Source organism: Coenobita brevimanus, chromosome 85, assembly GCF_032717465.1.
Source record: "Coenobita brevimanus isolate Jiangsu-jjx chromosome 85, ASM3271746v2, whole genome shotgun sequence".
Lineage (NCBI taxonomy): Eukaryota > Metazoa > Arthropoda > Malacostraca > Decapoda > Coenobitidae > Coenobita > Coenobita brevimanus.
This window is the reverse complement of record NC_137038.1, coordinates 3,650,417-3,662,463: the sequence shown is the minus strand read 5'-3', so window position 1 is coordinate 3,662,463 and position 12,047 is coordinate 3,650,417. Positions and strand designations below refer to the sequence as shown.

Genomic DNA, 12,047 nt, shown 5'->3' with positions numbered 1-12,047 from the left:
GTCAAGACTTTCAAGTATGAAGGATATTGCATAATCTCAAAAAGTGGGATTGGTTATATGGAAGATGCCACTAGAATGATTTAAGTTGTTTAAATCCTTTGTTTGATGATGTATTATTTACTCTTACTATCTCCAGACCATTTTATTCAGTTTCAGAAAGACTTTGGCCTGGAATGGACATACTGTATATATCCTCAGTGAACCTTTTTAGTACTACAGATCCTTTCTAAGTCTAATAAAATTGTCCGTTGATAGCTAGAATAAATTTCAAAGCACATCCATGGACTAAAGGTTTAAAGCTGTTAGATGTACAAATATGCCATCATGCAAAATGATATTAGTCAACAACTTTTTACCTCCTTGACCTCAAATATATATATATATATATATATATATATATATTTTCTTTGAGTATGTGTGTGTGTGTGTGTGTGTAGCACCTTGTATTCTCAGATTACTAATTTTCAAGCTTTCATTCTAGAGGTATTCAAGCTATTAGAGAGAGAAAATGAGGTGCCACTGAGTGGTCATTACTATCAAAATATAGTAACAGGGATGTGGTTTAACCCTTAACCTGTTTAATCTGATAATATATTTTTGAATTCTATTCATGCTGCTTCCAGACAGCTTCATTAAGCTTTGGGGAGATGTACTGAACTGATGGGATTAGATATAACCACCATTAGTCCCCACAGTACATGAAGTCTGGAGTTGAATAATCTTGTCTGAAAGTAGCAAGAATAAACTGAAATATATTACTGGATGTAAGAGGTTAAACAGACCTAGCATTGACAGTGTGCACCTCACTGGTGCACTATAGGACAAGTTAGAACATAGGATTTAAATGTTTGGTCATGTTTATGGTGCCATTCTCATGACTATCTTATCAGCATGACTGTAGTGAGGATCACGTTTTTAAGTTGTCCACTGTTGTAGAAATATGAGGAAGTCATTAACTGGGGTCCCTTTTTTCTCTTTGTAATTTAAGATATTTACTTACAGCAATCTTCATATAGTATTGTAGATAATTATAGTGTTTGATGTCAACTGATACACCTAAGCCATTAAACAAAGCTGTAAGTGGCATTTAATGCTTTGGTTCCAAGTATCTGTGGACAAGAGGTCGGTGCTCTTTTCTCTCCTTGCAGCACTGCCCTTCCCTCCCACTTTTTTTTTTTTAAGTTGTCTAGCTTTGGCCATCCCCCAAAATTGCTTGTTACTCATTGTAATTTTACAGTAGTTCTGTATTTTATTTTGTTTTGCACAGTCAGGATTTTGAAGTGTTTTTAATACTCTGTAGTTTAGGATAAACTTTCTGACAGGCAACATATTCCTCTAATTATATATTATATTTATAATCGCTGAAGGAGAGAGTTGAGTTATGGTGGTTCTGCAACCAATAAATAGACTTTAATGCATATTTCCCTTTGTCATTCCAAAGGCTTGAAGAATGGAGTATTGGTGAAAATTGGAAGATGAGAGGGAGAATCATTAGTGAAGATTAGAAGTTCACCCAGGGGTCAGTAGGGAGAAGAAGGAAGTTTTTCGTGAAGATTGAACAGAGCCTGGATCGTTTGCAAGCTAGAGTCGAAGATTGCGAATTTACCGAGTGGGCGAAGCAGGCGGAAGAAAGAAAAGGCGAGTGGGAGAGAGAGAGTGAGAGTGAGAGGGTTACATGCAAGAGAAGGGAAGGATGGGAAGTTGTCTTGAAGAAGGAAAAAGGAGGGAAGTTGTCTTGAAGAAAAGAAAAAGGAGGGAAGTTGTCTTGAAGCACACGGTTCAATATCCGGTTCAAGATTTCTGAAGAATTAATGGGTGCAGCCGAGAGAGCGCCACAGAGGTAACACCATTCTGTTGACACCCTCACAGTAATATACGCCCCTATCAGCTGAACACCCGCCCTAAATTTTTTCTTTTTGTTCATTTTCAGTTGTTTACAAAGGGACAATGGAGTCATTTAATAATAACCTGTTTAACCCTGTGAATCTGGCAATGCATTCAATTGATTTATTTTTGCTAATTCCAGATGGTTTTCTTCATCATAGGAAGACCTTTTGTAATTAAGGGGCCATTGAAAGTTATGTCTAATCCCTCTAGTTCAAAAAGATTTTCCTAAACTGATTGAAATCATTTGGAGGTAATAGAAATATAACAAAGAATACATTGCTGGATTCAAGGGATTAATATCAGAATAATAATCAAACAACCTTTTTATCACTAACTGCATTGGGGGAAAAAAAAAATTGTTGCTCCCACAGACAATTGAATTTTGTCTCGTCTCTTTAATAACTAAACTATTGTGAGCATGTTGGAAGGGGCCCTGCAGAAAGCTTTATCGTAACTTAATATTTTATTTAACTGGAAGTTAAAGAATCCTTTTGTACGTTTTTTGTTGAAAAGCGGTTTATAATTATTTACATGAAAATTATACGACATCACTGCTGTCCCTTGTACCCTCTTTATTTACAATAACATTTACATAATGGTAATAATAATAATAATAATAATAGTAATAATCATAATAACAATACCATGAGCTTCATAGACAATGGAAATCTGTCATCAAAGAGGAAGAAGTAATCTTTATCATTCTTTTCAGATATTCTCTTTGTGCAAATCACCTGAAGATAGTTATCTCGTGAATCATCAGCATGAAGAATGTCTGAAATACATCTCTGGTATTACCTTCGTTATCTCGTGAATCACCAGCTCGAAGAATGTCAGTCAGAAATACATCTTTGGTTATTAACTTCAAATTTTACTGAACATTAATGTGATACTACGTGTATTTAGAAAAACAAGTGAAAATGTGATTTGAGAAAGGGTATGCTGTGGACATCTTTAACATTGCTTTGTTTATATAAGCAGTCTTAAATTATAGTGCAGAATATGCAAACATAAATTATGTTCCAATTAAATTACAGTATTCACAACAGTAAAACCTCGATATAACGGACTTCAATATACTTGAATTCGCTATTATTGGAATCGAAGAACTACCGGACTAATTTCTTATGTATCGGAAAAAGTCCAATAAAGTCAGAAGTAGTCAAGACTGCCTGACTACTTCAGCTACGTTCACCACAATAAGGTAAATAAAAGACGTGTTTATCAGTGAACAGTACAGTATGATTATATATATTATACCATTTGATTATTTTAGTGAATGTATAATACAGTACTGTACTGCAGTGGTAGTGAAAACAGTTTAAAAACCGTTAGTGTGATCCGGACTAATGTCTGATACAGTATATCGGTTGAAGTCCAGGTTAGCAGGGGGAAGTCCAGATGTCGCCTTCATCAGAATTTCGCGTTTTTCGGAATGGCTTGGTCCCCAATTAGTCCGTTATAGTGAGGTTTTATTGTAATTTTTTTTTCCAGTGGTGATCCTTGCATTAGCAATAGTGGAGAGATTAGGATAATGAGATGCCCAGCTCCACCAAGGTTATAGAGAGTGAGTGAGTGCAGTTGAGAACTTGGACTTGCAAATCGACTTGCAATTAACTCTCAGAAAACTAAAATTTTTGATTTTCAAGAGGAATGAGAGACTTTGGAAGTTTCTCCACCACTCTTACCTTGTTCTTTCTGCAGTAGGAGTAATGGTAATAGCTTTTCTCACAACTAAGATTTGTTTATGCAGAAAGTGAAACACTTGGGAAGGTTTAACATTGTCATCCTTGTAAAAAAATGTATATGAGAGAGTTGGTAATAAATTGGTTTATAAATCAGGGCCCAGAGCTGTCACCAAGAGGAAGTATAGAGTAGAGAAGGGGCTTGACTTTTTAAATTGATGGGATGGGGTGCAGTCTTAACAGTGTTTACCTATATTACATATTAGAGTAGTAGTTCAGGAAGTCCATTAAGTGATATATCTGAAGAATTCCTCAATAATATGTTTCTAAAAGTTTGCATAATTTTTATTTATAAATTGATGCTTTTAACAGAGAGAGTGTGTGCACTTTCTGTGTGGGGGTAGAAAGGTTAGATATTTTCAGTTTGTAATTTTGAGTATGATAATTTGACAGTTACAGAAATATGGTTCTGATGTGATAATCTTTTTTATGTTAGTTGCTTGCCAGTCATTTGTGGAAATCATCTGCTATATCAGAGAAAGTTACGTATCACCGGTGTTACTTTTAGAATTGTCACAATAACAGTAATGGTTGATTCTATATTACCTCCCTTGAGATTTTAGAATCTGAGTCTAGGCAGTCATAGTCCAGGATATTTTATGGTTGAAGACTACCCTATGCTCATTTTTTGTACATTGGCCTTGTGTCCAACTCACATTTCTTTAGTATGAATTGCCTTTAGTATAGTGGACATTCAAAATTGTCAGTAAACAAAGAGAATATATATTGGCTAGGTGAAGCGACATTGATAAGCGTCAGTCTCCTTGTGCTTGCTTGCATGCTAACACCATAATAGCATGTTGGACAATAAATTTATTCCCCTGCTCCCCCTATTCATCATGCCAAAATACAATTTTGTGTGTTTGCCCATCATTGTTTACAACATTTAGGGATATTTATACAGTACCCTCGCGTCCAGCACGTGTTTGCCCAATTTGTTTTGGGTCCAACACGGTCACCAGAAAAATATTAACATTTTATTGTAACATGGTGCCTCGCAGTTAACATGGAACCAACCCCCAGAAGTGGCTGAAATCTGAGGAGTTCTTCCTGTGCGTGGTGATACTTAGGCCAACACGGTACCCTTTGCCTGTGCTAGTAATGCCAACTAATCAAAACTCGCTGCCGAGATCCTGAAGGAAGCAGTCAACAAGGATCCCAACAAAATTCGTCATCAGGAAGTGCTCAGTAATGTGGAGAACTGTGTGTGTTATTATGCTGATCTGCACAGGAAGCACATCAACCGGAGTAGTCAGTCACTCATCACTAAGTTTTTCCAGCGTCACCAGGACGAGAGAAGAGTGGTAGAGGAAGCTGAACAACAGGCAGGAAGAGCACCTTTCCCAGACAAAGATAATGCTTCAGTGGGTGATTTTGAAGGCTTTATGAGTGAAGTTGAGGAGGAGGAGCAACCACTACTGCCTAGTGACTCCAAAGACCCTCCTCCAGGGAGTTAGTGGGACTACCTACAGCCTTGGAAAACACCTGTCCTTCCCAACAAGCTCACCAACACTCACCTTAAAGGTCAGTAAATTATTCATAGGATCAAAATATTTTGGAGTTAATTTTTTAGGGGCACTTTTCCAAGGCATATTGACAATATTTTTTCCCACGGCCATACCACGTTGAGTACACCGCTTCCCGTTCGATCAGCGAAGTTAAGCAACGTTGGGTCTGGTTAGTACTTGGATGGGTGACCGCCTGGGAACACCAGATGCTGTTGGCATCCCTACGTCAAGTGGGGTTGGTGGAGGATTAGTGCCCCTCCCTGTAAAACAATTAACTCTAAGCCCTTGGCCACCCCGTTTGGGATACATGGTGTCTGGCAGTCGGTTTTGGTCCAACATGACACCCGTGTGACATAATTCCCGTGTTGGACGTGAGGGTACTGTACCTTAAATGAGAGGCTTGTCTGATTTAAGTAATTTACCTTATAAGGTTTATTGTCCAGTACAAAATTAATCAGTACAGCAGTGTTCTCCTATCTAATTATCGTACTGGATCTGAGGCCACTGAATTAAATTATCAAGAGAATTCCAGTCAACCATGGGAGATTGAAAACCAAAGTTGTCTTTATGTTTTTTGTTAATGCTTAACTTAATAGTACAGAACTAAAAAATGCTTTCTCCCCCTGGCAGAAAGTAATTGCTCCACTACCCCTCCTCTGGGCAGAAAGTAATTGCTCCACTACCCCTCCTCTGGGCAGAAAGTAATTGCTCCACTACCCCTCCTCTGGGCAGAAAGTAATTGCTCCACTGCCCCCTCCATCTGACAAAGATTATGAAACCTATTAGAAGTGTAAGCATAATCAGTCTCAGACTTGTCATGGAGGACTAATACTTAGCATCTATCACTTCATAAGCCATTTCATTATACCTGCTTTGATAAAAACACCAGGGACAATGAGTTTTGAAGACTGCCCCTCATTCCATTCACTCTGACAAATACCTACTGTACCAACTGCATCTGAAAATCCACCTGATGACAGCTATGGCACTCCACTACACCACTTTCGTTGAAGATGGGCGTCTTATCATTACATCATACTTCACACTTTGATAACAGTGTGCAGTCTATAATCCCACGTAAGTCACATACAAGCTTTTCTAGTCCCGCATAAGTCGCATAACAAACTTCTTCAGCTTGTCATTCCACCTGAAAAAGTGATTGTTGCAGCCAAATGGAAAAATGCAAAAGTGTCCTATAATATTAAGCTAATGCATTAGGGTAGAAGTTAGGCTGAGCAGCAAGGAGATGCAACACAACACCCATTCTACGAGGCCTGGGACCCACAAGGCTAAGAACTCATCACTTGGTCTTCATTCAAGGTAATGTATGTGCTGACATATATTGATCTGTTTTGTAGATTCTCTCATTTTTTCTTCATCATTCCCTTTTTTCAGCAGATATTACGAACCCTCTTTTAAGCATATTAACACATATAGGAGCCATTTCTTGAACCTCTTGTTTTCCTCTTGTAGTTGGCTGTGAAATAATGGTGAACCATGATTATTCACTGTAAATATTTACCAAGTGTTGTTATAAAAGGCAAATTCATGTAGTATCATGATCCTTAATTTAATTTATTAAACACACATGCTCTTCCATACCCTTCACACTCCTTGGCTTCCTCTTGCTACATGTTTCTGAAATTCTCTAGTAATTTTTTTCCCCTCTGTACATGTAGAGGATCATGTTTGGCATGGAAAAATTGTACGTGCAAAAAAACACTAACCCTTTCACCTTTTTTTTTTTTTTTTTTTTTTTTTTTTACACAGATTGAGAGATTTTTCAAGCAGGGAGAGTTTAACGGTGCCTTCATTAGCCAAAAATTTCCCATGTGTTGATTAAATTTAACAAGTTAGCATGACTAATTAAAAAAAAAATATGACAGATTGAGTGGGTTGGTAAAGTGGTCCAGAGTTAAAACATTTACAAATGTGCAAGGAAGTTAGTGGAGCAGGATTTTAGTTAAAGTATTTACACATGAGCAGGGTAGTTATATGGAAATACTGATACATGCTCGTTATCATATTAAAATTGCCGTGTGTTTAGTATACGGTATATGCAGTTCACTAACAAAACTTTCTAGATATTAAGCATACCTTTACATTACCCTCTGTATTCCAGCAAGCTTGAGTGTGGAGGAAGTTGCTTGCTGAAGGGCTTTGTAAGAGACTGGTAGTTCTGAGGTTGGAACAAGTCTGCTGCATTTTCACTTTGCGTGAGGTTGCAAATAGTAGGTATTTACCCTTATTGCTAGCAGCACCCTAATCCAGTTTTCCCTTATTATAAAGGATTGGGTAGAATCCAGAATAAAGAAAGGATACAGCAGACTGTAAAAGCTATCTTCCTTAAGTCTATGTTAATAACAGCAAACTCTAGAAGCTATCTTCATTAAGCCTGTGTTGATATATGATGAGATGCAGAAGTTCATGTAAGCTAATTTTCCTTAGGCAGCTACTAATCTTAAGCTGAGAAGGGCTTGGTATGTTTCTCTACCCATAGATGATTCACTGTGATAACATCAGGGAGGAAAGTGACTAATGCTTGATGTGTGAAGTAGTTGTAGTAGGACAGTAGTCAAACTTTTATCCACAACTGGACTAAATAAGACTGGAGGTAGCTTGGTTATTAGTCATGGAGCACAGATTAGGATTACCATATCATACTCTAAAAGTATTTTGAATCATGATTTTAAAAATATTGTTATCACTGAAATAGATGCAAGGTAAGAAATTGTAGTGCCTTGTTTTTGAAATTTCATTAGAAAATATAGGAAAATGAGATTTGGGGTTTAGGTATGAGATGTGAAATGTCCAAGTAGTGTTCTGTGTAAATAAGTTGTGTAATGACAAAGTTTAACTTTATGTTGATAAGAGGCTGATTCAGAACAGACTAAAAGTATTTTGTGTCAGGAAGTGATATATAGTCTTTAAGATGGAAGTGATATACCAAGCAGTCATTGATATCAAGTAATATGAATGCTGTTGCTTGATACGAGTATCGTTTTTGTCTGGTTCTGAGTATCTCATTTTCTGCCTTGTTCTTGCAGATATAGGGACTTGGCACCACATGACACCAAATAAGTGACATCAGAGTTGATTTTTAGTCGCTGTGTTCAATAATTTTGTGAAGGTCTCTGAAATGTCAGAGAAAGCACAAAAAAGTAGATTAAAATGTTTTGGCCATTTTCAGAGAAGGGAAGAGGATAATTTGGATGGTCATATGTTGGAAATAAAGATACTGGACAGCAGAAGAGGCAAATCATAGATGAGATAAAAAGATCTATCTATCTATCTATCTATAGCCCGACGCCCTAATCCCGCAAAGGGTGGCCGCAGACAAAACGCCTCCAAGTCACTCTGTCACCCACCATTTGACTCCCCTCCCCCCAACTCACCCCCCCCTCCCTCATATATCTCTCAACTCCATCCCTCCACCTCATCCTCGGTCTACCCCTCCCTCTCCCTCCCTCCACCTCACCTACATACACCCTCTTAGTCAGTCTTTCATTCTCCATTCTCTCCACATGTCCAAACCACCTCAGTGTATTTCTCCTAATCTTTTCAACCACATCCACATCTACACCACAACGTTCCTTCACTTCTTCATTCGTTAACCTGTCCCTCCACGTCACTCCACATGCTCCTCTCAAGTAACTCATTTCCACTGCTCTCACTCTTGACTTGTTCCCCTCTTGCAAGGTCCATGCCTCGCTTCCATACGTCAGGGTAGGGATCACAATACCATCATGCAGTGACTTCTTAACTTCCATACTCACCTCCCTATTTCTCATCACTGCTTTCAGTGTACCAACAACCTTTCTTCCCTGCTGTACCCTTTCACGTACTTCATCCCCCAAAGTTCCATCCTTACTCATCACACTACCCAAGTACTTGAATGCACTCACATTCTCCATATCCTCACCATCCAACCTCACTGCACACTCTGTGGCTTCATTCCTCTCAAACACCATAACTTTACTTTTGTTTACATTAACTTTCAGCTTCCTCCTCCTACACACTGTCCCAAATTCATTCACCAAACCTTGCAACTCCCATTCATCTTCACTCAACAATACTGTATCATCAGCAAACAGCAACACCGGAAGCTTCCAAATCTCACCCTCATTCATTAGGGCCACCCCCACATCCACTGCCCTACCTTGCACCTCCTTTACAACCCCATCCATATATATATTAAACAGCCATGGAGACATCACACACCCCTGTTTCAGTCCCACATTGAGATCAAAGAACTCACTCAGCTCACCATCCACTCGCACCGTAGCCCTAGCTCCCTCGTACATACTCTTCACAGCACTCAACAATTTCCCCTCCACTCCATATATTCTTAATACCTTCCACATACCTTGCCTATCTATTCTGTCATACATTAAAGATACATTAAAGAAAGAATTGAGAGTGAAGGGACTGGAGTAGCAAGTGGTGCAAAGGTAGACGGGAGTGGAGGCAGAAGTTCTGTACTAGCAACCCCCCTTGGAAGTGGGCTAATACTGCTGGGGAAGAAGATAGTAGATTTTTTAAAATAAGAGCTTCATGTACGGTACTATCTTAGTTACTTTATTAATATAACACTTCTTTAGTTGCAGACCTCATCTGAAAGTAAAGTGAAGTCACATAAGAGAAGAAGCATGTGGTAGCAGTATAAACAGCCAGTCGTCTATTACTCCTTTAGGAGCTACAGAGGTCCTGAGGCTTGGCTACCAAAGTCTGGATTATGCTTTCGGTGACTACCCTACTTCGTTGACTGTGCTTTGATGAAAGAAAACCCTCTGGCCACTTCTTAAACTGAAACCATGGCTAGTCAGTGTATGTTTTTCTCTGACCAGAGAGCATTCTCAATTATACCAATAAGGTGCCACAAGATTCGTTACATATTTGCTATACCTCACAAGTCTGGCTATCGGCACAGATTTGGAGGGTATTTCTGTTTATAGCTGCAGCTTCCCAAGTTGAATAAAATCCTCAGGAGGTAGCAAAGATAGTATCAAGTTATCATAAAAAAAAGTGTTGTGATTAAGTTGTGCATATTTGATGTGTTGGAAATAGATCAGTTTAGGTAGGTGGTTATGTGATACGTATAAGCTGTTACATCAGATGTTCATGTGGTTCTCTATATTGTCCTTTCATTCCATCATAGGGTCGCAATTTAGATACCCTGTTTGTTCATCTGGTTCTCTGTACCACTTCATCTCACTCCATCTCTGGGTTGCCACTTTATTGCACAAGTTTAATGTCTTTCTTGTCATACCAAGTACAGTACATGATCTGGCAGTATTTTTCTTTTTTTCCCCCAGTAGTGGAAATCACTCATGTTGTACTAGCATGGTCCAAGGAATTTGTCTTAAACTGAGTAAAATTATCTGTTGTCACCTACTTAGACTGCATAAAACAGTCTGGCATTAACTAGAATTTAAAAAGAAAATAGAAAAACATATCCATGAGTTGAATTCTAAATCAGTATGATTATACACAGCTGTGAGTGTTTCACTAAAGGTCTTTCACTCCAAGAATCATCATCATTTCATGCATCCTAAATATTATTATTTGGTACCTATGCTGCATGGTAAACAGGTCAGCAATGTTTTTATTGCAAATTTTTGTCATCGTATTTGTCAGAAGTGGTGATAATAAAGTTTGGTATTCACAGTACTGTATATGTATTTAATTTATCAATTTCATGATAGCATAGGTTGGTTTAATAGATGTAACTGTTGCCTTCAATCCATTATGAACTTTGTCTTAATTCATCTGACTCAGTTTAGCTACTCGTAGTACATGTTGCTCTTTGGTCTTTGTTTTATATCCCATTCACATATGGGTTTTATTGTCGCTCATTCTGTCTGTAATCTAATCCTTTTTTGCCCCATCAGGAACACAAGGGCCATGTGCTAGGCTACACGTCTGTACCGGTACATTTAAAGCGATGGTCACCAACCTCAGTTGCCCCTGAGTGGCTTTATTTGATCAGTAACCACGCTTTTGATGTAAGCCCCTATGGGACCCTTCTAGTTCAAGCATGTTAATCCATTAGATCATCAGGTATCAGTTGGTAATATGTAGCTGTATGGTAAACACCCAGTGTAGTAAATACCAGCAGCAATCTTGGTTACAGGAGACCATTTTGTTTGGTATGGGACATATCACAAGCAGAGGGTTTGAATAAAATATCAGATACAAGCTGCACATTGTCCATTGCTTGTTATTGCCAGTGCAGTTTGAAGCACATAAAGTTAACTGTAAACTCCTCTCACTTGGACTCATGCATTCTTGTGTTCTTATGCACACCAACCTGCTACTTGAGGGGCTGCCTATATGAGTTAGTGATACGAAACTCACTTACTGTTCTTGTGTAGCCACAGCCCTATTTCTTTTCAGTTGCAGATAGTGGTTAAGGTGGCACCTCCTTGCTGCAGTGTTTTGCCTCCACACGCCCCTGCTAGTCCTGCTTTATTCATAAATCTGTAAAACTTTCTAATATAAGTTATCTGTCTGTCAGTCTGCTTATAACAAGGTGCCTTAATCCTGTAAGCAGTTGGCACAAACAGGTCACCATAATGTAGTCCTGTCTTTTGCCATTTGGCTACCCTCCCTCCTACTCATTACCCTCTCTCTCTCATACTGTGTGTCCACACACCATTTCCCCACTTCATCCTTGTTCTCCCACCTCCTCCTTGCTCACACTCTTCGAGTCATTCTCTTATTCTCTATTCTCTCCACAAGGGACAAATCATTGCAGAGTATTTTCTGTTTTCCATATCACTGTTTTCAGTGAACTATCAAACTTTCTTCCCTGCTTTACACTACCTGAGTGCACATACATTCTCCATTTTGTCACCATCCAGGCTTACTGTACGTTCTGTGACTTTCAGAACATTATTTTTTATCT

The 12,047-nt window shown here is 38.6% G+C and overlaps 1 non-coding gene across 1 annotated transcript; it reads left to right on the top strand.

The window, feature by feature from the left end:
• The first annotated feature begins 5,239 nt into the window (after positions 1-5,239).
• LOC145410492 (5S ribosomal RNA) lies at positions 5,240-5,358 on the top strand. The gene has a single exon (XR_013899282.1). It is a non-coding gene; the product is annotated as a 5S ribosomal RNA (ribosomal RNA).
• The last annotated feature ends 6,689 nt before the right edge of the window (positions 5,359-12,047 follow it).